The sequence below is a fragment of the Cupressus sempervirens genome, chromosome 4 (assembly GCF_028749045.1).
Source record: "Cupressus sempervirens isolate cs-2001-9-10 chromosome 4, ASM2874904v1, whole genome shotgun sequence".
Taxonomy (NCBI): Eukaryota; Viridiplantae; Streptophyta; class Pinopsida; order Cupressales; family Cupressaceae; genus Cupressus; species Cupressus sempervirens.
Window position 1 is genome coordinate 481,635,497 of NC_143121.1, and position 24,616 is coordinate 481,660,112.

Below are 24,616 nucleotides of genomic sequence, written 5' to 3' on the forward strand. Positions count from 1 at the left end.
CAAATTGATACAACGGCTAGAATTAACTAACTCACTTCCACATGATTAGGAAGAATTAAATTGATACAACGACTAGAATTAACTAACTCACTTTCAAATGATCACGAAGAAATAAATTGATACAATGGCTAGAATTAACTAACTCACTTCCACATGATCAGGAAGAATTAAATTGATACAACACTAGAATTAACTAACTCACTTTCATATCATCAGGAAGAAATAAATTGATACAACGACTATAATTAACTAGCTCAATTTCTTATGATATTGATTCGTGATATTGATTCATTAAATCAATGGCTAAGTTCAATTTAAAATTTGGGATGTAACACAACTCCTTTTTCTTCAAAAATGTGTTACCATCTATAGTGTGTACAAAAAGTCTCTCTCTAGAATAGGGTTAGAGCTCATTGTCCGAGGGAAGCCTTTAGTGCAATTTTTGGGTTAGCGGGGTCAATGGGACCTGCTACATCTTTCACAAATTCTTTTAAGGCTTTATTTTGCCTCTTAAGCACTTGGATTTTTGCAACACTTTTGTCTAACTAGCTAGATACCTGCATAATCCAAGTGTGGCTAATACCTTTCCTACCTCATGAGTTAGTTTTCCAAGAGCGATTTCCTATATCCTATAATCGTTAGGGGCTATATTGGATAGATCCCCTTATATAGGAGGTATAGTTATTTGTGCCACTTGTGGCACGTAGTTATCCTACTTATCCCATGTCACAAATGCTAGTTGTTGAGGCTCTGGTGGTGCAACCAGTGCTAGGAATGTTTTTTTGATTGATAGCACATCAATGTTTGCCATCATAGTATAGGTTCTCTTCCTCGGCTGGATGGCCTTGGAAAACCATTTTGATCTTGAACTTTACAATGACTTTGATTCTGTGGAGACATTGCAGCAATGGTGGCAAGATCTTTACCTTTATATTTCCTTTTCCCTAAAGTTCCTTCTACCAACCTCTGTTATACCACCTATGTAATCTTTGTCTATTTCGGTGATGGGGCAATGAAATTGGGGGGGTTTAAACTCTAGCAACATTTGTTTGTTTTCTTTGTACTTAGCCCCCCTTTGTCTACTTCCTAATTTTGAACATTCCAAAGAGGTGGAGGTACGGATACATTGTCCTTCTCTTGAGGTGGAGGCAAAGGAGTGTCTAATTTTTCAAGAGGTTGTGGAGGTATTTCCTTATAGAAGATTGAATATTGATGGAATCATCACTCTTAGGCTTCTCCATGGGTTTCTCATCCCCTATTATATTCACCATGCTCCCCCTATAATTGGCATAAACTAAAAGTCTAACTACTGAAACACATCTGAGCTAAGTTCCTCAGACACCTCTTCCTTCTCTTGGTATGTAGACTCATCAATCTAAATGAACTATTCTTGTGTTATAGGAGAAGTTTGTGTTTGGCTTCTTCTCCTTTTCTCAGCTTGCGTGGCCTTGCTAACTTGAGTTATTTTGACGAAAGGAACATTGTCCTCTGGATCCTCTTCCTCCTCTTGTTCTTTGGGGAGAGCTTCCAAGGCAAAAGGTTATACAATACGAATCTTCTTTTTCTTATACACCTTTCCCTTCATAGGTTCAGGCTCTATCATTATTGGCAGTGTCATCTTCTTCTTTGGCACTGACCTTTTGGGGGAGACTTACTCCTGGGTAGATACTTCTTCCTCTATGGGAGACTTTCTTTTCTTACCTTACCCCTTATCGATTTGGTGATGATATGCCACATCTCTCTCATGCCCAAAAATTGTGGCCAACTTCACTCATAAAGAAGGCTTCCAAGTAGGAAATATAACCTTGATTCATTTCCCATTCTCTATTAATCAAGCACTGCCAAGGATGGTCTATTAGGGATTAAGTGGAAAAGACTTTGTGACCCATCTATTGGTCAATTCCACCATATGACATGTGCATAACTATATATCATCACTATTTGTCTTATCTACATTGGCATTCAAAATAGTTTGGTCAAAAATCTTATTAGTTTTCTAGAGGGGATCTAGAACATTTGTAGAATCCTTCTTCCAGACCTTAATACCAAGAGTTTGCTCTGTAAGAAAACTCATCTGACAGTAGTCCCTTATCCTTACTTCATAATAATCTAGGCAATTGAGCCAATGATCTATTACTTCATAACTATGCTCTTAGCAACATTTATTATATTATTGTATTATTAACTTTTAGCAGCATTCATTCTATAAGCCACATAGTATTATTAGCTTTAAGCAACATTCATTCTATTAGCCACATAGTATTATTAGCTTTGATAATATCTATAAAAGCAACATTTTTACACATACATTCTTTCAGAGCCTCTTAAACCAACATTTGTACAATTACACTCTTTGTTGACAGCCTATTCAAAAACAATAGGAAACCTGATCTATCACTTCTTTTTTTGTACTGAGAGTCTAGTCAAATAAAAGTGTGAAATAAGCCATTTTGCTAATATTAAAAATTAAAAATGTGTAAAATAGCTACTCAAACATTGCCCTACAATCATTTTCACTTTTTCATCTTTAGTCGTTATCTTTTAAAAGTCTTTGTGGTCAGGGAAATCTAAGATTTATTCTTCAGTAACGTGGCATGCTTAAAGGAAAGCATAATGATTATCATCATTTTTTAATGTAATTTGAGGGTTACGGGAATAAATAGGCGAGGTAATCCCATGAAATCTTTTAGTCTTCAGACCAAAATTGTCTTCTTTCGGTTGGGTTCAATCTATACCAAGATTGATGTTACAGCGAAATGACTAAGTACTAGAAAGCAACGACATCAACAAATGCACAGAATAAATGTTTGAACAATGAATGTTTTGATGGGATTGCGAGTTGTTTGGAGATATATAGAAGTACTAAATCCATAACTGGTTCCATGAGAAAAAGAGTTTTACTGTAATTATCCTTGGCAAATACTACAGGAAGCCATGAAATTTGTGTATTCAAAAACTGAGATATATGAAAAAACGAAGAGTTTTACAGTAATTAGCCTTGGCAAATACGACAGGGATCTCATGAAAGTTGTCTATTCAAAAACTGATCCAGACTGTATAACATGCCTTATTCTTATCCGAGCAAGAACTTTAAAAGAAAAACTGATCCAGATTGTATGTCTTATTCTCATCCGAGCAAGAACTTCAAAAGTAAAGTTTAAAAGTAATTACCCTTAACAAATACTGCAGTGAGCCATGAGAGTTGTGTAGTCCAAAAGTGCAACAGGCCCTATTACTGCAACAACAATGTCGTATATTTCCTCAACAACTATATGTGCCAGCAACGTAGTAGATTTCCTCAACAGCCCCCATTTTGCCCACTTTGCAACACTCTTATTTTTGTATCAATAAAATATTTTCTTCAATGAATTTGAAAGAATAATCGCTGACCAAAATGTCAAGCTTGTTTCAAATTTTCAAACATTTACACTAGCTATTTCTTCACTAAATTTTAAATTTCAATTGAATCTTTACAGATCCACAGAGGAAAGAACATATAGTTCACACAACCAAACCAAACATAATATTTTAAAAAGTTAACCTTCTTCTATAAACAAGTTATAGCTTGATTGAAGACCAAGTAGTGGTGTCTCTTACTGATATTATTTATCAACAAAAGTCTTCACCCAACCCAATGACTACTATCTGTTGTTGGGTGAGTGACCAGTCCAATGACTACTATCTACTGCTGAGTGAGTGATGTGTCCAATTACTACTATGCACAAAACTATCTATTGTTGAGTGACCTGTCCAATTACTACTATCTACAAACTGTACATCTAGATCTCACTTCTATTTGGGAACAATTGTGCAACATATATAGCAACATTTGTACACAAACATACATTCTTTGTTGATTGTCTGTCCAAAAACTGAACAAATGCAAAAGAGACACTGGCCTATCACGTCTTCTCTCCTATTAAGAATTACAAGCATACTTCTAGACTTCTAGTCCAATATAGAGTCGGATAAACCATTTTTCTAATATTTGGAAAAACTGTGCAAATTAGCAACTCACTATTCTTTATGATCTTTGTGGTCAGGTAAATCTGAGTAATAGTGTGGAGAATTGAAAAAAAACTAATGGATAAAAAATGTTTTAAATGTAAATGGATGGTTATGGGCCTGTCATCCGTTAAGTTAAAAATAAAAAACTATTACATTTGAACAATAGTTGCTTGAGATGACAAAATCTGATCTAGAGGCAGCTTTGACGGATTAGAGTCAACTGCTAGATAAGATAAGCTACAGCCCAAAATTTGAAAGAAATGACCAAACCTTTGAACTGCAAAATTGTGATAATAACAACAAATATTAAAAACAGCTTGTAAGGGCGGTGAATGGATTTGTGTTCAACCCATCCCTGGTGCCCTGCTTATAAGGGACATGCTCGGGGTAATGCCTGAATTGTATTCAATCCTTTTAGATTCAATCAATCTACTTTCTACACCAAGATGTGGGTGTTACAGTGAAATGAGTTGGTCCTAGAATGCAATGATATCAGCATATGCACACAATGAATGTTTTGATGATTTGCTCAACTCTATGGAGAAATTTGCAGCCAGATATAAGTCTCAGTTACAAAAGTAATAGTATATATGAAAATCTTGTGTGTTTATGAATTCTTTAAATTAGAATGTGAAATTGACTCCGACATCAAATTAGACAGTGAAATTAACTCCGACCTCAAAAATTGAAAAATCTTGGCTAACTAGCAAAGAATTGCTTTGACTGGCATCCTGTCCCAAACATAACCATCTGAGGGAAACATTCCTTGAACATCTCAGGCACTTATTAATATCGTGACAAATATCATGAAAGCAGATTAGGAAATTCAAATGTGTAAGATCTAACTTAATAGCCTGCAAGAAACTCAGACCATTGTAACAGAACATAATATGAAAGAAATCACTTTGCATAGTAACACAGAAACATTTGGATTCCAAATTTCACGGAAATCCATATGCTTTTCAGAACATTTATGTGGTAATACAGACAGCTCACTTTCAGAACATTCATGTAGTAATACAGACACCTTAGTTGTAGGCATCTGAAAAGAATTTCATGGCTTGGAGAGATGCAACAAACTTAAGATCCACTTATTTTTCCCCATCGGAAATCATAATAGGAGAAATTCGATTGTAGCAGAACAACACAAGAATACACTTTGCATTATAACACGTACACTAAAGCGCCATCACTGTAATATTTGAACACTCTACTCTTTCCTTGCTTTGTATTGGAATTCAGCAATGTCAAATGATGAGGAAATTTCTAGTGTATCAGATATGAGATGCAGAGCATTTGGTTCCCATATTTGACTCATCTTGCGGTTGTGATATTGCTGTCAAAATTAGATTTAACTGGGTAGTTTTTTGAGTCAAACTCATTGACCCCATGTTTCATGAGTAGTGGTTCACAGAAGCCATCCCTCATGAGAATGAACACTACACATAATACACATTCAATCTAGGTGATGCTTACAGAGGTGAAATATTGAGACTTCCTACAGGGTCACCCATCCTAGTACTACTCCAACTTTAACATGCTTAACTACGGAGTTTCTTCCTAATATGGTCTTGTTGTTTGCTGTCACATTTCCAGTTTAGTGTCCGATTCAGTTGAGGGAATATTACGTTGGAGTTAATTTAGGATTTCAGTTCTAAATATTTGTTTGATGTTGATGTTAATGTTTGGTTGATGTTGCTGTTAGTGTCCACGTATGAGGGCTATTCAGTTGTGACTTTTAGTTTCTGTTGGAGTCTATACGTAGGGAGTAGTTTTATGATGGAGTATACTTAGGGAGTAGTTCCAGCCTTTTATGGAGGAAAGTGAAATAAAAGGAGGGATTTTCTCTGTGGTAAGGGTTAGTCTTTTATGGGGGAAACTGAAATAAAAGGAGGAGGCTTTTCTGTGGTAAGGGTTAGTCTTTTATGGGGGAAACTAAAATAAAAGGAGAGGTTTTTTCTGTGGTAAAGGTTAGTTTTATTTTGTGGAAAATAATGTACAATCTCTATCAATAAAGAGATTCATTAGTGTTCTTGGAGTATAGTGTTATGCTTTCTTTGATTTCTCTCATATTTTCATTTTCATAGTTTTCATAATTTCTCTATTGTTTCCGAATATGCTGTAAAAGCTGCAGGCCTGTTGTATGTCTGTGTCGATATGTTACATATGTTACTCTTGCAGAGAGACTTCAGCATGGCCTATTTTAATCTTTAAATAACCCCATGTCCCCATGCGGCTTCTTAAGTGTGCTTTGTGCTTAAATTTAAGCAGCCACAGTGTTCCCATGGCATTTTTGGATCACAGGAAAAGGATAATTTGGAATATATCCCTGCTTTTGTGGAGCAGCCATGGCTTAAAATTTAAAAATAAGCACTGAAAAAAAGGGGAGGCTGGAATAAGCAGCAGCTGCTTATTGAAGAAAATGACAAATGGCTCCACAAAATATTTTCCCTCTCATTTTTTTCTCCTCTTATTTCTCAATACATTTTTCTACAATATTTATTATAAGAATTTTATTAATACATTCTATTTATACTTGTCAAAAAATAAGCAGCAGCAAAAATCAATAAGCATGGGGCTACCCGCTCCCCAAATTGCTGCTAGAAATGTTGAGTAGTGGCTGCTAGCCAAAATAAGCCTAGCAGCCACATGGGGACCTGCCCTAAGCTAGTTGCAAAGAAGAAGCATAGACCAATCATATAGCAAATATTTTAATCTTTATCTAAGCTAGTTTCAAAGAAGCATAGACCAATCATACATATGTTACTCTTGCAGAGAAACTTCAGGATGGCCTATTTTAGTCTCTATCTAAGCTTGTTGCAAAGAAGCATAGACCAATCATGTAGCAATGATTTTAATCTTTATCTAAGCTAGCTAGTTACAAAGAAGCATAAACCAATATTGTTACCATGTAATGATTAGAATTGTCAATGAGAGCGTGAATAAAAAAAGGGGCAATTTAATATAATAAGGTGGCTAAAGGTGACAAGGAGGGATAAGACAAAAGCCAGGAAGGGAGTCGAAGAGTCACAGCTTTGTGGATTAAAAGGAGAGAGACTCTTTCATTTGGGATATGCTTGTTTTATGATTCAAATTTCCATTTTTCTTTTGCGAGAGTTATCCAGAAAGCTTCAGCTTTCAACCAGTGTGTGGATGTAGCCCCTCATGCTAGCAAACAATGGACACAAACCCATTGTCTGTGGAGACATCACTTTAGATGTCTTGCATGCGCTTACAGGTTCTTCTCTTAGCATTCCAATCCGACTGTAAAATGTGTTTAAGATTGGACTATAAATAATAGTTATTGTATTGCTGCTGTATAATGCAATACCCTGTTTCAAGGCAATTTATGAGAATATACTGGTTCTTATCGTTGTTTCATAATACATCTGCCTATGTTTAAGTTCTGAATATTATTTTGAGTAAGCAATTGGGTAAATATCTATTGGGGATATTTCAGTGGTATCAAAGCTGATTTTTCCTGCCAGCCTAAATGGGCTATGTATAACAGACATTTACAAAATTTTTGGAATTGATTCATATTTCTAAAGAAGTAGTGAATATTTTTTGTTCATCAAAGGTTGAGAAAATTTGTTGTGCCAGTTTCTTTTCATCATTTCAATGGAAGTCCATATATTCTAATTGGTCGCCTTCGCAAAGTGCAAGTGCAAGAGAGATGTTCTTTAAAGATTTTTGAAATATTAATTATTTTGCTAGAAGAGTTTCGACTATAGCTTGGCCAAAGAAATGATATACAACCTCTTCAATAGAGAGATAAATCTTCAGTATCAAGCTCCTGTGACAAAGAAAATGTGAGGAACGATTAAATATTGCATTTCATGTGTAGCCAAGGTCGATATTGGGTTTTGGGCACAAATGTTATGCAGCAATAAATAAATTCATATGATCTCAAATATTTAAATTCAAGCATTTGTCACATCTAGAGCCTAACAATATATAGAGACAAAGCTTCCATCTACTTCATTCCTGCTTGTCATGGTGAAGGGAGCAACCTCGGTGTTTTTTTCTTTTACATAGAATTGATTCTGGATGATATTTTTCTACAGACATCCAAGACAAAGGTGTATTTGTGAAACACTACAAGCTCTAGAAAATAGTTGTTCAAAGAAGATGATTAGAAGAGTGTCGTTTCATCTTCTAGCAGTTTGGGAGAAGATTATAATTTATGTCAGTTGATTATTTTACTTTAAATGGACCTTCAATCGAGGAGGTAAGAGCTTTGTAACTATCGTGAATGTATACGGAGAATTAAAACAACACTTCTCGAGATATTATGTGTTGTGCACTCAGAATCAAGCACGAAAGTCTAAAGTTTTCGGCAATACACTTTTGTATTAGTTGATAGTTGTGAGGAGTCATTTCTCGTTGTGGCTATTGGGATAGCATAACAACTGTAATAATTGAAAGCTCAAGATTTTAACATAGGTCGACTCCTGTTTACCGGGAATGAAAGGTTACCATTGTGTATGGAAATTTGAATTTTCAATGCAGCTTTGAGAGCTTGCTGAAAAGGGGTTGGAAGGCAAATTTTAGTGAAACATGGTATTCCATTCACAGAGGGTGTTACTCTGCATTTTGGCTCCGATGGTATTGGAATGTATCAAACACACCATACAAGGCACAAGTTTGGGCATCTTTCCTCTATTTGTGCATGCTCGAGCAATATATTGAGGGACGAGTCATTGTAGAAGGTCAAGGAAGTGTAACAATCAAATAATGATGTCGTGGATTACTACTTAGCCGGAACTGTGGTTGAAAATTATTTGGAGTAAGCAATGAGTTTATCGAAAATTGAAGCCATTTGCTTTCTCCAGACTTTCGACACTATTTTGAAATAGGCCAAATGATCTCATTACAGTCGGAATGAATTGATTAGAACAAAGCATATTGTAAATAGAAACTGTTAAGCATCTGAGATTAGTAGGAGTGGACACAATAGTGCGAACACATTGACATGTGGGTGGCTATTTCGGGAAGACAGAGTTTAGTAATGTACACCATTACAAATAAGTCAGGTGATGCTTGTGTGCCTAGCAAGCTCTATGCTTAGAAAAGAGAAACATATGAAGATTGTCAAGATGTCGTGCTTGCATTGAGACATGAGTTTAATTTGGGCCTATAGTTGAAGGTATTTTAGGTGCGGATGTAATTGAGATGTGCTGAAATATTCAATGCAGAGCATTACATGACTCGACATGGAAGAAACTTTATGCATGTAATGTCTCTATCAATAATAGCTATGCGTCTCAGAAGTAACACTCCCAATAGAAGCTAATTTGTGGGGAAGTGTTGAGTTAGTAGTCAGGAGTATTATCAAGCTTTCATTCACAAATAAGGAGCGTGATTCGCATATCATCGATGGGTCGGAGTAACAACCTTGTCTCTACCAATATCTATAGTTGGAAGAACTGTCTAAGATAGAGAACTTACAGGGAAAGGCCCAGTTTGAGCCAATGGAGTCACATGTTAAGAGAATTTAACTTCCAGTCCAATAATAGAATAACTTTCAAAGATATTGTTTCCAATTGACAATCCCTTGGTTAAAGAATCCTTATAATTGGAAAAACACAAATAACACCTATGGTTAGGAAATTACACCGTGTTAATATTTTGGGGGCCTCGGACCTTATTAATCTATGATTTTGAATTTGCCCGTAGGGACTCTGTTATACTCCTCATCATGAGAGCTTGTGATTGGTGGAGTTCTTTTGCATTCTAGCCAATTTTTCTTGGAGGACATCCTTAGAACTGTGCACATATCCAAAAAATCTATTTGCTATCGAGGAAAGAAATTTCAATGAATCCTGATTTGATTAGCATCAATTGGTATTGGTTTGGAAATCCATAGGCCATTGATGAGGACAAATCTGGGCAAGAGCTATTGAATACGAAGAAATATATTTGAATCCGATTCTAGATTGCACCAATCTAATATTATTCATTCAAATTAATAATCATATCTCTCTAGGAACAAGCAGACAATTGTGAGTGTAAGGAGGAACCTTGGAGGTGTGCATTTTAGTCAGGAAGATTTCCTTGATGAGTATCATTCAAGCTTCATAAAGGACACAGGCAGTAATTTGCACAAAGAAATATAGGCAGCAAATCTTTCAAAATCTTCAGCTTCAATTTGGGTAGTAACAAGGATCATCTCCTTTGCCAAAACTGAACTCTTTGAACTTAAGATTATCTTTACCAGGAACGGCTAGCAAGCTATCCCTAGTAGGAGATGATTGGAGTATCCAATTATGTTAACTCGGAGAAACTTCTATTGCAGATCATGTGGTATTCATTGGCGACTGTGACAATCTTTCAATTCATGGTGTTAATATTTCCTAAATGGTTGCAAAGTAAAGTCAAGACTATGTGAGTAGATAAACGTTCACAACCTTGGAGGTAAGGAAAAGATTTAAAAATGTTTGATTTTCTTCACAAGGAAGAAATTTTAGAGGCAAACAGGGCAGTACCTTTAGTGGTCGATCTCAAAAGTCAAAATATCAGCCTTGCATAGCTATTCCCAACAAATCTTCTCGAAAATGGAAAACTTGAAACATAGGGTTTTCTCAAAAGAATTCAATAAAACCTTTAATGGCGAACAACTGAGAAACTTGCCAAAAGAGAAAGATTTTGGTTGGTTGTACGTATTAGAATCACAACTAGAACATATGGAATCCTCAAATAATGTTCTTTCCAAATTAGAAGAGATAGAATCATATTTGACCAGGATAGAGCCGACAAATGGTAGGCTCTTAAATTGGGCTTAACAACCTTCAATGGTGACCTTGGTCCAGCCCAAGTTCATGCAAATAAGTTCTCCTACAACAGCCTACAATGATGTGGTAATGAAAGTTTTGTAGTTGGTAGTAAAGAACTTGAAGGATTTACAAGTTAAAGGAATCCCTACGAGGTAGGAGCAGATTTGCCCAACACGTGAGGGCACTAATACACCCGATCCTGTTTGTGGGAATCATAATAATGAAGAGGAGGCAAAAAAAATTCAGACCAGTGCAAGGAAAAATGTAGATAAGATGATTTCTGATGTGGATAAGGAACATACAAGTTTCTACATTGGTGATTTGGAGGTTAGCTTTCACAAACATGTTGATGAGGCAAGTTGTACTCAAGGAATTAGCACGTTGGAGTCCTTGTATGATGAACCATATGTTTCTTATACGCATGATATTAACTTCCATCAACAGTCCAAGGTGACACTACAAGAAGATAAGTTGTATCAACATGACAATAATGAGATGCATGTTTTAAAGAACTAGTTGAAGGTTAGTGAAGACATGGTTGTGGCAACTTTGGTACGCTATGACAGCACTCACAAAACGGTTGAGTATCTCTATAGGAAGGCTCAAAGGGGAGTGGAAGGAGATTGGCTGCTTGTTGATTTGCAAGTAGTCAAAACAGCTCTTGAGACTACAAAATCAAATTATTTACGTTTGTTTTCTGATAGGGATTATATTCTTAAAGTTGTTGGAATATATGTTGATCAGTTGAATAAAGAAAGGAATGAGATTATGGAGCTCAATAAGGAGCTTAAGTATGCTCATGAGGCATTGGATGATACTCAGATTTCTCTTCAAGAAGTAGAAGATTAGGTTAGGATCACAAATCATTTTTCAAGAGCATGAGGGTAAAGAGAGGCAAGAGTTGTTCCAAGAAGTAATTGATGAATTTGATAGCATTCAGCAGACTTATGACTTGGACAGATGTCCCAAAAGACCAAGCACCACAATTTCATATCATATTCAGCTTGTAGACAACCCCATGTTTGAAGTAGATGCTGATTGGACTTTTGATAATTCCCTTTTTGAGACGGACGAGGGAACTCCTTTTGATTGTCATGAGAAGGATGCTCTGGACTTCAGAATATTGGATCCAGTTACAGTTCCTAGAGGTGAATCTTGGTCACATGATTGGTATGGTGGATTGATTACGATCGCTCGCCCTTTGATCAGCCCAAATATTTTTTCCGATTTCAACCCATATAGGAGTGGGATGGCGTTCATAGATCAGCCATTGAATAGATCTTGGTGGAGTATTGATGAGAGTTATGTTTCGATCATAGGGAGTGATTTTTCAATGCCATTCTTACTCATAGCACCTATGTACTTGGGGGTTCCGCAGATTGATGACAACAGTATGGTATTTGATGTGCCCATGGTGTTATTTTCAGCTTTTGAGCAGCTTATTTCTTACATCATCTATTTAGGTCAGGTCGTCACCATCTATTGGGTTATGCATAGCACCTTGATACATTTCTACCTCATCATATCAGTGGGTCATGACAATAGGGTTTGGGATCCAGGTGTTGACCGTATGTATCAATGGCTTGTTGAGGATTTTGTTGTAGTTCTACTCAGTTTGAGACTGGATGCAATGATAATTAGAGTTGTACAACCTGATGGAGCTCTAAAATTCTGCAATTTAAGGCTTCCATTTATATCCCACTTTTAGATGATTGTACCAAAAACATGGATTCCTTGAAAAGAAAGATGGATAAAGTTTGAATGATTATAAGTTAATGAAGACATGAACATGCATATGAAGATCTTAGATAACAATTCAAATCACCATCATATCTAGAGTGCAACCTTCTGTAGAGTTCCTTATAATATTGTATGTAGTAGAACAAATATATACAGCAATTGGTGAAATTCATTGAAAAGGAGCTGCTGGAGACTTTGGGGGATATGCTACAGCTTTATCTTTGCCAGGGAAGCAATATGATCAGAACATCAAAGTCTTGGCAATCGGTGTCAGTGTTTGCTTATTTGCCTGAATATTTCCCCTACTGCAATACTAACACAGATTATTTTGAAGAGACATATACTCAGAGCAGCATCAACATCATTGATAGCATACAGTATAAAGACAAACAATGAAGGTCATTACCATGTCAATGAGAATAAACATTTGGGAGTATTGAACTCAAAAGTGTTGAGACAACACCTTGAAAGCAAGCGTACGCAATTCCAAGCAGGGGAGCCATATAGGGTTCAAAGATATCGAGCAATTATGTACAGAGCAATAGAGAAGAGGCACTAGTGTGTATTAACACACTCACAACATCTAGAGATGATTGCAGTGATATAATTCAACTAGTCTTCATACAAGTCGACGACTATATGTGACAGCGATGATGATTTAACTGCACACACAAATTTTCATACACAAATATTCATTTTAAAAGCTTGCCTTCAGAATCACCATCGATGGTGTTGTGTAGCGGCAATATTATTTTTAGTAAAGATGATATGTGTATAATGAAGAGCGATGCATCAAAATACCTTTAGAAAAATAATAAAAGTAAATAAGCGGTGGATAATTATGGAGATGTTGTGAATAATTAGAAGGCCACAGTAATAATCTGTGAAGATACGATGGAAGTATTAGAATCAATGGCATATTGCGACTCTTTCTCCAAAGGCCAAGGAAATTGACAAGAAATTCCAGGTAGCCGTCTATACTTGCAGATGATGATTGCCAAGAGATGAAATTGAACATTTTTGGGTAGTATCTCACATTGCAATTTGAAAAATCTAAGTCGAATGATAAATATAAAGGCATGACGAGTTTCAATCGGAGTCAAAGGCCAATGAGATTAATGAATTAACTATCTCATTCGATTTTACTATTAGTGTTTATGGCTTAAGATATGTGTTCAAGAATAGTTGCATCTATTCATGAACGAAAAGACATATCTTTCTATTTTGAAAGATATAAAAGGAAGTTATATTATTTGCAAGGACATATTCGAACATTCACATATTCTCAACAAGAAGCATTTTATATTTATATATTTTTGTAAGGAGGAATAAGGGCTTAACATGGCTTTGTAATATGAATTCTATTATTTTATTTTAATAATAAAATAAAATGTTATTTGTTTATTATTAAAGGCGTGGAGATTTAAACTGCAGATGAATCGTCCTTTGTAATTATTTTTTGGAATTTTGTGTACAATTTATATGTCGGATAAGTGGACATAGTCATTTAGCATTTTAAATTCGATCATCATAGATATTGTGAAATATCAAATTATTTATGTATCTATGTCCACTTTGTCTCCTTACCAAAGGAGTTAAAATTCAATCTGGACTAATTTAAGATTGCATATATATTTGATTTGTTGCATCTTGATTATTTATGTATCTATGTCCACTTTGTCTCCTTACCAAAGGAGTTAAAATTCAATCTGGACTAATTTAAGATTGCATATATATTTGATTTGTTGCATCTTGATTATTTAATTGGTAGTAGTATAAGTGCATAAGAACTTTATGAAGTTGTACGTGAAAATTCAATGAAGTTGACTCTATTACCCGAATGAGCAGAGGCACTAGTCTTTCTATCATTGAAGTCAGAAAATCTATATATTCCTTCTACAAGCATCAGATCCATTATTAAAACCTTATACAAAACATTCAATTATTTCAAGTACTTAGCATTCAGTTTCAGTTTCATCAAGTTCAAGGTCCTTGCCAGCCAATGAACTCACAAAGCTTAAATTCGCTTCAGAAAAGCTCTGAACCAAGTGATCAGGTTCAAGGTAAAGGTTTACCCACCTGGGTGTAGTGGAGCCCAAAGTGCAAGGGAATCGAGAAGTATTCCCATTCGTTGGCCAAACTGATTGCGGAATCCTATCGGAGAAGTGGCAAGCTTTTGGATTTCCAATCTATGGTTTTGGGAACCAACACAACTTATAGATGCAGCAATATTTCATAGATTAACATGGGATCCAAGGATTTGGTTGATGGATGGATTGCAGTTTGACACTTTGCTTCGCCGTATGGCAGGATTTGTTTTCAAATTGGGCTACAGAGCTACTTACAAATTTATGTGGGATCCAGGTACTGATTGCTTGGGGACAAGCGATCTTGAGGGAAGAATTGTAATGTCCCTTTTTGGGACATTAGAAGATTAAAGGCATGTTCCTATAATATTAAAATTGTCTATGAGAGCGTGAATATAAAAGGGGCAATTTAATATTATAAGGTGGCTAAAGGTGACTAGGAAGATAAGACGAAAGCCAGGAAGGGAGTCGAAAAGTCACAGCTATAACGCCCCGCCAAGGGATCCAAAAAAATTAACCTAAAGTTTTACTAAGTTTGCCAAACAATTTTTTTTTTTAAAACATGAAAGATAAACCATTCATATCAAACACATAGTAGCGGAAGTAATAACATACAATCAACTATAAGCATACATAATAGGTTACATTCCTTAAGGATCCCAAGACGTTGAGTCACATTTGATCTAATTAATACTAAGTCTAACCACTACCACATCCACATGAAAGAATAAATATAAAGTCCAATGTCCATATTACACATTTGTTTCGAATGCCTCTTGGCAATTAAATTCGGAATGCTCAATCATCCACTGTACATGACACAGGGTACGAAAGGCTTAAAAGAATATACATATGTAAAAATAAAGATACATCATCCTCATCGAATCCATGATACAAGTGCAATGAAGTAAATGAAACCAATAACATACATGATACATCCATTAATCAATAAAGATATAACAACCATCGTAAAAGATAACCATCCATCACAAAACACAACTAACTAAGTGCGCAGTTCCTCCCAACCGTAAATAGCATCATTAGACCATCGTGGGCTCTAGCCATCCCTCCGTGCGTAACATCCCAAGTCACCGAAGAGATCATCGGTATTATCATAGTAGGGACATCACTCCTAAAACATACTACATCATATGCAGAAAGCAATCTAACATGCAAATTAAAGCATAAAATAGGTAAATAACATCATCTAACATATGCTAATCATCAATATAAGGATATGTGTCCATCATCATAATCCAAGAACAGAATGAAGATAGATGCCAACAAGGAATGCATCAGCGACAGTGTCATAGACGGATCTCAAGTGGTAAGAGTGAAAAAGCACTACCCCCGACCGCGTGGAACCTAAATGGTCCACTCCCACCGCGCTGAGGAGATAATCTCAAGTCCCAAACAGGCTATCAAATCACATAGCACAAATACTCTCTAAGTCCAGGAATCCTAAAAGTATACTAACTCAAAGGTTCCAATCACAAACCGACCTCTAATCCCAGAGGCACACAAGATACGTAGGAAACCTACTATGTAAGCGGGAAAGTGTCATCACATGGATCACGCTAAAGTTACCCTGGTAGTCTCTCAATAGACCTTGGCCCCCTAGTGATCCCTATGCGGCCACTAGTATCCTCTCATACTGACGAGGCATACTACAGAATGCAAGGTCGCAAGCAAGCGTTCTCTCTACTCCCATCCTAGTATGTATTAGCACTCGAGGCATGGGCGAGAACATACAATTATCTTATTAAGTTCATTTAATCCCCATTTAGTGTAAATGTTTTCATTTATTAATAAAACTTACAATGAGTTACCCTGGCAGCCACTTAGGGACCCGGCCCCCATTGCAAGCCACTTCCCGACACTACAAGTAGATAACCTACCCTAGGCTCATGGAATCATAAATCACAAAATCATCTCAGTCCTATACAAGCGACTGGAAAAATACTAAAAGATAATCCACAATAAGAACATCAAATATCCACAATATCAAAGATAATCACAATATCCATTGGTCCTCATCAAGCAATCGCATAAATCTCAATATCCATATCAATGATAAATCTCCATATCCATTGGTTCTCAACGAGCAACCAAAAAGGCATCTCAAAGCAAATAATACTGATCGAAGACTCCAAAATAGTCAAGTCAAAACATGTCACAACATGACAACATCAAGAAATAAATCAACACTTTAGTCCCATCATGGCGACTGGAAAGTAGTCCAAGGATAACTGATCGGTGACTCAAAAATGGTTAAGTCGAGTGTCTCATACACATAAATCTCAGCTTCACACATGAAGACTGAAAAGCAATAACAAGTAATAAATACAAACATCTCATAGAGCATACCATCACATTACCATAGTTGGGTTTTAAAAGAATCAAGACCAAATAACATCAACATGCCATCACATCTCATAACCGCCGAGCCTCTGGTAGACGTCCTATAACTAGTCAACACTCTAGGACCACCCAAAAATCCAAAACAGATAGCATAGAGAAAACACAAAAGGCAAGTACATGTTTTGGTTTCATAAAAAAAATCACATAGTTGAGTTAAATATGGGGTTTCAGTTTCATTTCTCGATTACTTTTCACTTGTCTAGGATTCTTTGTTAAATCTATAGGTCAACCCACTTATCCCCTCAATAGAATTATCCCTCCATTATTCTAAAACATTTTTCTAAAATAATTAAAAGATAATTATTTTAAATCATTGAACTAGTTCCCATAAAACCATTCGCATTATTTTACTAGAATCAATGTTACTAATAATTAAATAGAAATCCCTTAATTCCAAGAAACATCTCCCATAATTCAAAACATTAGAATAATACTTATCAACCTTCAAATAAATAATTTACAATTTCCTTTAAAACACTTCAAGGACAATCATTTATTTAAAACAATCTTCATTGATTTTAAATAAAATCAATCTCATCAATAATTCAATTATTTAATTCCACTAAACACTTATTAATGTCTCCTTTCTTTTAATTTTTCCTCATTTAAAAATCCATATACTTAAATTGGCAAATAATTAATTACACTTCTTCTACTATTAACTAATCTTAATTAAATTTAATTTAATTAGATTAGTTAATAAATCATATAAAACTAATGCATAATAATAAAATTCTATTTTAATTCGAACTCAAACCCGAAACAATTTCTAAATCTTGATTCTACTAAGGGAAGAATGCAATAATATTTTTAATTCCCATAACTAGATGAAACAATATGCATGCCCGAATTCCAAATTACAAAATTGAAGATTCATTCATAGAGAATTATTCAAACACACATAACAGACACGATGAAGACAGGAAAAGAAAGAGCATAATAAAATATGAGAAATAATCACGAGTGCCTACCTGGACACTGATGCTAATTCGCTATGCTTCAGAAAATTGTAGAGAAGCTCCTCCTCTTAGAACCTTCTCCTTTTCGAAAATTCTTTTCTTCTCCAACATTCGCAATTCCTCCAAGAACCGAAACCCCCAAATGACTAGAAGTGCTTGTAAAAGCATTTGAGGATGTTCATACACACTAGGAGAGACTCTATATAAAGGCCTCTAAGATGCATCTAGAATGTGTCTAGAAAGAACTAAGAGATAAGCATGACAACTAAGCACATAACTTCCACAATAAGAAGATAAACATGATGAGGTGTTCAGAATGTTGTAGACACCATGTGCTCAATAATGCACTAACTCCTAAGTGTAGACAACATGTGCATAATTAGAGTGCAAACTCCTGTGTTGTCAACATGACAACTCACAAGAGTTTGCATACTCCTATATGAATAAATATTAAAATAATACACATTAATTTATTTAAAATTCACTTGACTATTTTAAAATTAATTTATTAATTTTAAATCTCATGCACTCACTTTATTAAAACCACTTGTTTTATTGTAATATATTTTAATCGTGTGATCTAGAATCTTTTAATAATTTTAATATCTTTTTCACTTTTAAATTTATTTTTGAAACTTAATCGATAAAATAAAAATGAGCTCTAAATATATTATTATTAAATTAATAAATATTATCACGTTCTAAATTTAAACTTATAACTTTTATCTTCAAATTTAATTATTTTATTTAAATAATTTTCCAATTAATAAAATAAATATCATATCAATTTTCCATTAAATTAAACCATTAATTAAATCTTTCAATTAGGCTTAATTAATAGAAAATACACTAAAGACTCATAAAGTAAAATACAAAAACCCATCATAGCAAAACACATACAAAATCAAACCAAGGGTTAATATCACGAATTACGTCATCCGACATATTCGGAGGGTACTCAACTTAGATACTTGTCCTAATTTTCAATTAATTTTCAATTAGGACAAATGGCTGAAAAGGTTGGGATTTGGACTTGAGAATTTATCTCCCCTTTCTTACCATTGAGGTAATGTGATAGGGTACACTCATCCTGGCAATTCAGGGAAGTCGATACCCGGTACCTGCAACCTACATAAAATCCACGCATGTACAAGCACAATATATACTAAACTAAATAGGCAATGGCAGGAAGTGGTGCATCGTGTAGATCCCGACTAGCAGGTGACTACGACTCCCTTCCTTAACCACATCAGAAATGTCATACAGAAAGAAAACAAACACGCACACCATACATATGCAAGTATGTGGTAAGTATCCATAAGAAAACGCATATGATAATAAATCATCTTACTAATCATCATTAATAATTGCAAACACTGTAATAATCATCATACATACATGAAATATAAAGTACCAAGTAATCTCATTATATATCAACTGAATCTAAAACAATATCTGATAATCTAAAAATAATGTCACCAATAATCATCAACATAAAACTATCCTAAAAGAGTTTGGCCATAATAGCAAAATGCGAACTAGGGCAAGCACTACAACAACTTTGTGGATTAAAAGGAGAGAGACTCTTTCATTTGGGATATGCTTGTGTTATGATTAAGATTTTTGTTTCTCCTTGCGAGAGTTACTCAAAAAGCTTCAGCTTTCAGCCAGTGTGAGGACGTAGTCCCTTGTGCCAGCAAACAATGGATGCAAACCCAGTGTCCGTGGACATGTCACTTTAGGTGTCTCGCATGCGCTTATAGGTTCTTCTCTTAGCATTCCAATCCGACTATAAACTTTGTTTAAGATTGGGCTTTGAATAATAGTTATTGTATTGTTGTTGTATAATGCAATAACTTGTTTCAAGGCATTTTATGAGAGTATTGGTTTTTATCGTTATTTCGTAATACATCTGCCTATGTTTAAGTTCTGAATATTATTTTAAGGAAACAATCGGGTAAATATCTATTGGAGATATTTCATACCCAGGAACGTGTCCTCAGTATATTTTCAGTTGTCACCGTTCCGGAAACGTCTAAGAGACTTGGGGACACCTAAGGGAATTTTACTTTGACTCCTAGAACAAATTAGACTTTGACTCTTGAAGTAACACAAATTTGGCATATGAATTTTGGTGATTCTTATATTTTTAGGTTCTATTATGTATAAGTACATACTTTATCCATGTTTTCATTTAGATATTTTAAATTTCTCTATATATTTTAATTTTCCTTATTGTTATATAGTCGTCCCGATTTGCCGTCCCTCCCTGACCCCAAAATCGGCAAAAAAATTTGCTGTCCCAAAAACCCGTCCCACTGTTCCTTGTCGTCTCCATCCCGAAAACTCGGGGGAACATAGTTGCAAACATTAGAGTACAAGGAAAGGAAAAGCTAATGACGGTTTCTTTTCCAAAGTTCTAATAAAAGGAGCCTATAGAATGAAATGAACTTGGATCACTTACATTGAATTCAATTTACAATTTTGCTCAAATAGAATAGAACGGGCCTAGAATGAAATGAACTGAACATGGTTTGTTTATGTAATAGAACATTGAATTATGATTTTTCCTCGAATGAAATAAGACATTGAATTGCAGTTTTCCTAAGACAAAATAGGACATTAGGCATTAAATTGCAGCGACTGGAATAGAATGAAGTAGGATACATTGGACATTAAATTGCAGTGAATGGAACACAACATGCCTATAATGAAATAAACCTGGGTCACATACATTGAATTACAATTTTTCTACAATTTTCCTGAAATGTAATAGAAGACTGAATTACAAATTTCCTCAAACAAACTTAAGTCATTTGGGCATTGAATTATGTTTTTGCACTAAATAAATGTTACTTAGGCATTGAATTAGATTTTTGCACTAAATAAATGTTACTTAGACCTGGTTATAATAAAGTGAACTTGGGTCACATTCATTATATTATGATTTATTGTCTCAAATGAAAAAGAACGGGTCTAGAATGAAATAGACTTGGGTCACATACACTGAGTTACAGTTTTCCTCCAATGTAATAGAACGGGGGCCTAAAATGAAATGAACTTTGGTCACTTACGTTGAATATCAATTCTCCTCAAAGGACCAAGCAGAGATATCTGCTGGTACACTCGTTCCATCAAACAGTAGTACAGTAGTACCCTGTCAAGGTCTGGAACAGATGCACAATCAAAAGCACCCGGGTCATTTACCTTATAGCTAATGAAAGAACAAAACCGAACATCAAAAGATCAAAACCGGGGCTTTGTTTAGGCATTTGTTTTCACAAGAATTCACGCCTCTACCAGTCTCGCGAAGGTTGGAAGAGGCTGAGAAATCAAGGACACTTGGTTCATTAACTTTTGAATGCGAATCCACACTCGCAAACAAACTGGGATATATGGCGAGACCCTGTCTTGTATTTTATTTTCTTCTAGCCTCTCAGGGCAACCACTTGTTAAGAGATCCATCCAAATATATACAATATGTGAGTAAAGAGGTCAGTCAATGAGACTGTAAGAGCTCATCCTACTTACCTTCTTGTGCATTTGATTTACAGAGCAGAAGACATAACCTCACAAAGCGAAAGCTCGTCGGCCTCTCTCCTTCTGGCTGTAGGTTCTCTTTCTGTAGAAGCATCATTTGAGTAATTATTTATTTGGGTGTTGGTGTTGTGTTGGGGGCCGCGCGGACGCGAGCCCCCTCTGTGACAGATTATGACGTGCACTCTCCACAGTGGGAGATGCTAGGCAGAGCCCCCTTCTTCATGTGCAATGAAGGTGCTCTCCCTAGGCCATCGGCCTTCCAGATCACCGATCGACCCCGCCCAGGTAAGTATGCTTTCAACTTCCCCCTCGCCTCCTCCTCCTACTCCCCTCCTCTCCCCTCTTCTCCCGCATGTGGGATCATTTCATTGCAACGCTCCGCTATACGAGACAGATGCAGGATTTGCCTAGGCTCAAACAGGGGGATGTAGCTCAGATGGTAGAGCGCTCGCTTAGCATGCGAGAGGTACGGGGATCGATACCCCGCATCTCCACTCCGTGGCTGTTTTGTTCTCAATTCGTCTTCTTTGGCTCGAAAAAGTAGAGAAATTCAATCGGTCTGGTTGCTGTCCACAATTTCGTAAAAGTAGGAGAGGTTCAGGGAATTGAACCCGACGTGAATCGAACACGCAACCTTCTGATCTGGAGTCAGACGCGCTACCATTGCGCCACGGATCCTCTTATTTTAATTTGCTTGAGTCGCTTAACTTAGTTTTAATCAAAACGCCATATCGAACTTTAATTATTGTTCTTGCAAGTGATAAAAGCGTTAAAGCAATAAGATCTTGGTTAGCTTTCACAGGCTCTACAGCAAAAAGAGCGTGAAAGACGATTAGAATTGGACTCGTGCAAAATACTGCCTGCTTTGATGGTAGCAAATAGCTATTCGTGCCAGATAATTAATAATGGCAAAGACTCGCATACTGTTTTGATGGCGAGCGCCAGATACAACGGAGTTAAAATTAATTGTCATTACAATCAAACGCAAATGAATTCCTTTCCCTACATCTGATGATTGCATTTTCCTAACTTCAGAATTAGAGGTACCTCACTTAGGTTTTCTTCCATTTCCACATGCAAACTTCAAGCTTTATAAATTAAATTAATTTTTAGTAACTTTTAGCAATTAAATAATATAAGTTTACTATATTAATATTAATTATATTTATTTTTACACAATCAACATAAAGTCTAATGGTCATTAAAAAAAAATTCATATTGTTGAACTATAGTACTATTTAAATGGCCTTTTATATTAGAGAAAAGGTAATTTCAATTTCGATTTATCTTACTATTTTGAATTTTGAAACTATGTCATTTTAAAATATCTTCATACAATTTACACTTGATTACTGTAGTCATGGACATGTTGATTAAAGATTTTTTTTGTTTAACTTATAAAAATGTTCTAAAAATTGGGCCCCTTTTTGAAATTTTGAGTATCTTGTCAGCATTTATTTTCAATGGCATTCCTTGCGAGACTATTGACCAACTTATTTTTTTTGGAACGATAATTGTCTTTCATCCCTATCTATCTATTTATCCATCCGTCCATCTATATATCTATCCCTCTTTCATTCTCTCAAATCAAAGCACTGACAACATAATGGCAACCATAGACAGTAATGACAATGACAAGCACTCAAATGACAATCGTGCTCTCTCTCTCTCTCTGCGCCCCCACCCCTCCACCCCCCCTTACACATGCAAACACACACACATAGACCATCATATTATGCTTACATTTCATGCTTAAGTATTATTTTCATTACACATTTACTTGGTCTTAGAAAGCAAGATATTACTTCTCACTAAAATGTCTACTGGTTCATGAAGTATAATGAGGCATAGTCAGGGAGGATGTAGGGATAACTTTAAGAAACCCCTCCTGAAGAAAATATGTAAAATGTTGGCGAATTCAACATTTTATATGCATGAAAAATTTCTAATTGATGGTGATTTTTTCATTCGAGGCAAGGGAGAATTTATTTTCTATTGGCGAAATTTTCCTTTCCGTATCAAAATTTAATAATAACTATGGCGAATTAATTTTATATTTTTTGGTACGCAAATAACTGTAGGCGATTCTTTTTGTTGGTCATAAATATTTTTATAATGTAAGAGGTGAATTAATTATTTCATCTAACACAAAATATTAATATAATTGGATAATATGTCGGTTTCCAAAGAGAGATTTTTTTTTTTGGTGAATTTATAGTCACAAGTGGTCCATGGCCCACATGCCAAGTGTACATTATACAATGTACTTGTAGTATGCTAATCCATTAAGATTCAATTAATAATGATCCCTTTTTTATTGCCAACTTGGTCGTCATCACTTTTAATGTTGTCATTTTATGGTGAAAGGAATTAATTTGGACCATTGATGCAATATAGATCAATGGCTTTAGCTCTATTTCGGGCCCAATTTTAAACGACATATCATAAAATCTAAATCTTCCTAGAATTAGGACACGTGTCCCAAAGACCAAAACATAAAATAGTTGGCTAAATGGGGATAGTTAGAGACATATGTCAATAAAATGGTAGGCAATGCTTAACCCGAGGGAAAATATTATCTTATTTTAAGGGCGAAATAATATTGTTCAATAAGAAAACACTACAGAAACGTTGGCAAAAATTTTAAAATATTTGTGTTTTAAATGTAGATTACATTGGCGATTGGACTAGGATTTGGGACCAATTATGTGTAAACTAATAAGTGATTAACCTTGGATTTTGATCCAAATTATTTAATATCTTGGTGACATGGTTGACCCCATATATAGGTTTTATTAGCCAAATCACGATTTTCCAAAGAGACAAAATAGCCAATTGGCGAAGATTCACCACTTAAAAAATCACTAGGAGGATGCTACCATAGGTTGTGGAATTTGAATGTACATGTGATGATTGTATTTTTCTAACTTCAGAATTAGAGCTACCTCAATTAGGTTTTATTCCATTTCCACATGCAAACTTCAAGCTTTATAATACATTAAAATAATAAAATAAATTAATTCTAGTAACTTTTAACAATTAATTAATATAAGTTTACTATATTTAATGTTGAAAAAATATTAAT

General features: G+C 35.3%; 3 non-coding genes across 3 annotated transcripts; 1 reads left to right on the plus strand and 2 right to left on the minus strand.

Annotated features, from left to right (window-relative positions):
* Positions 1-21,662: 21,662 nt before the first annotated feature.
* LOC149562056 (U1 spliceosomal RNA) lies at positions 21,663-21,824 on the minus strand. The gene has a single exon (XR_016364286.1). It is a non-coding gene; the product is annotated as a U1 spliceosomal RNA (small nuclear RNA).
* A 128-nt stretch (positions 21,825-21,952) lies between these two features.
* Positions 21,953-22,025, plus strand: TRNAA-AGC (transfer RNA alanine (anticodon AGC)). Its single transcript has one exon. It is a non-coding gene; the product is annotated as a tRNA-Ala (tRNA).
* A 112-nt stretch (positions 22,026-22,137) lies between these two features.
* TRNAW-CCA (transfer RNA tryptophan (anticodon CCA)) lies at positions 22,138-22,209 on the minus strand. The gene has a single exon. It is a non-coding gene; the product is annotated as a tRNA-Trp (tRNA).
* Positions 22,210-24,616: the final 2,407 nt, after the last annotated feature.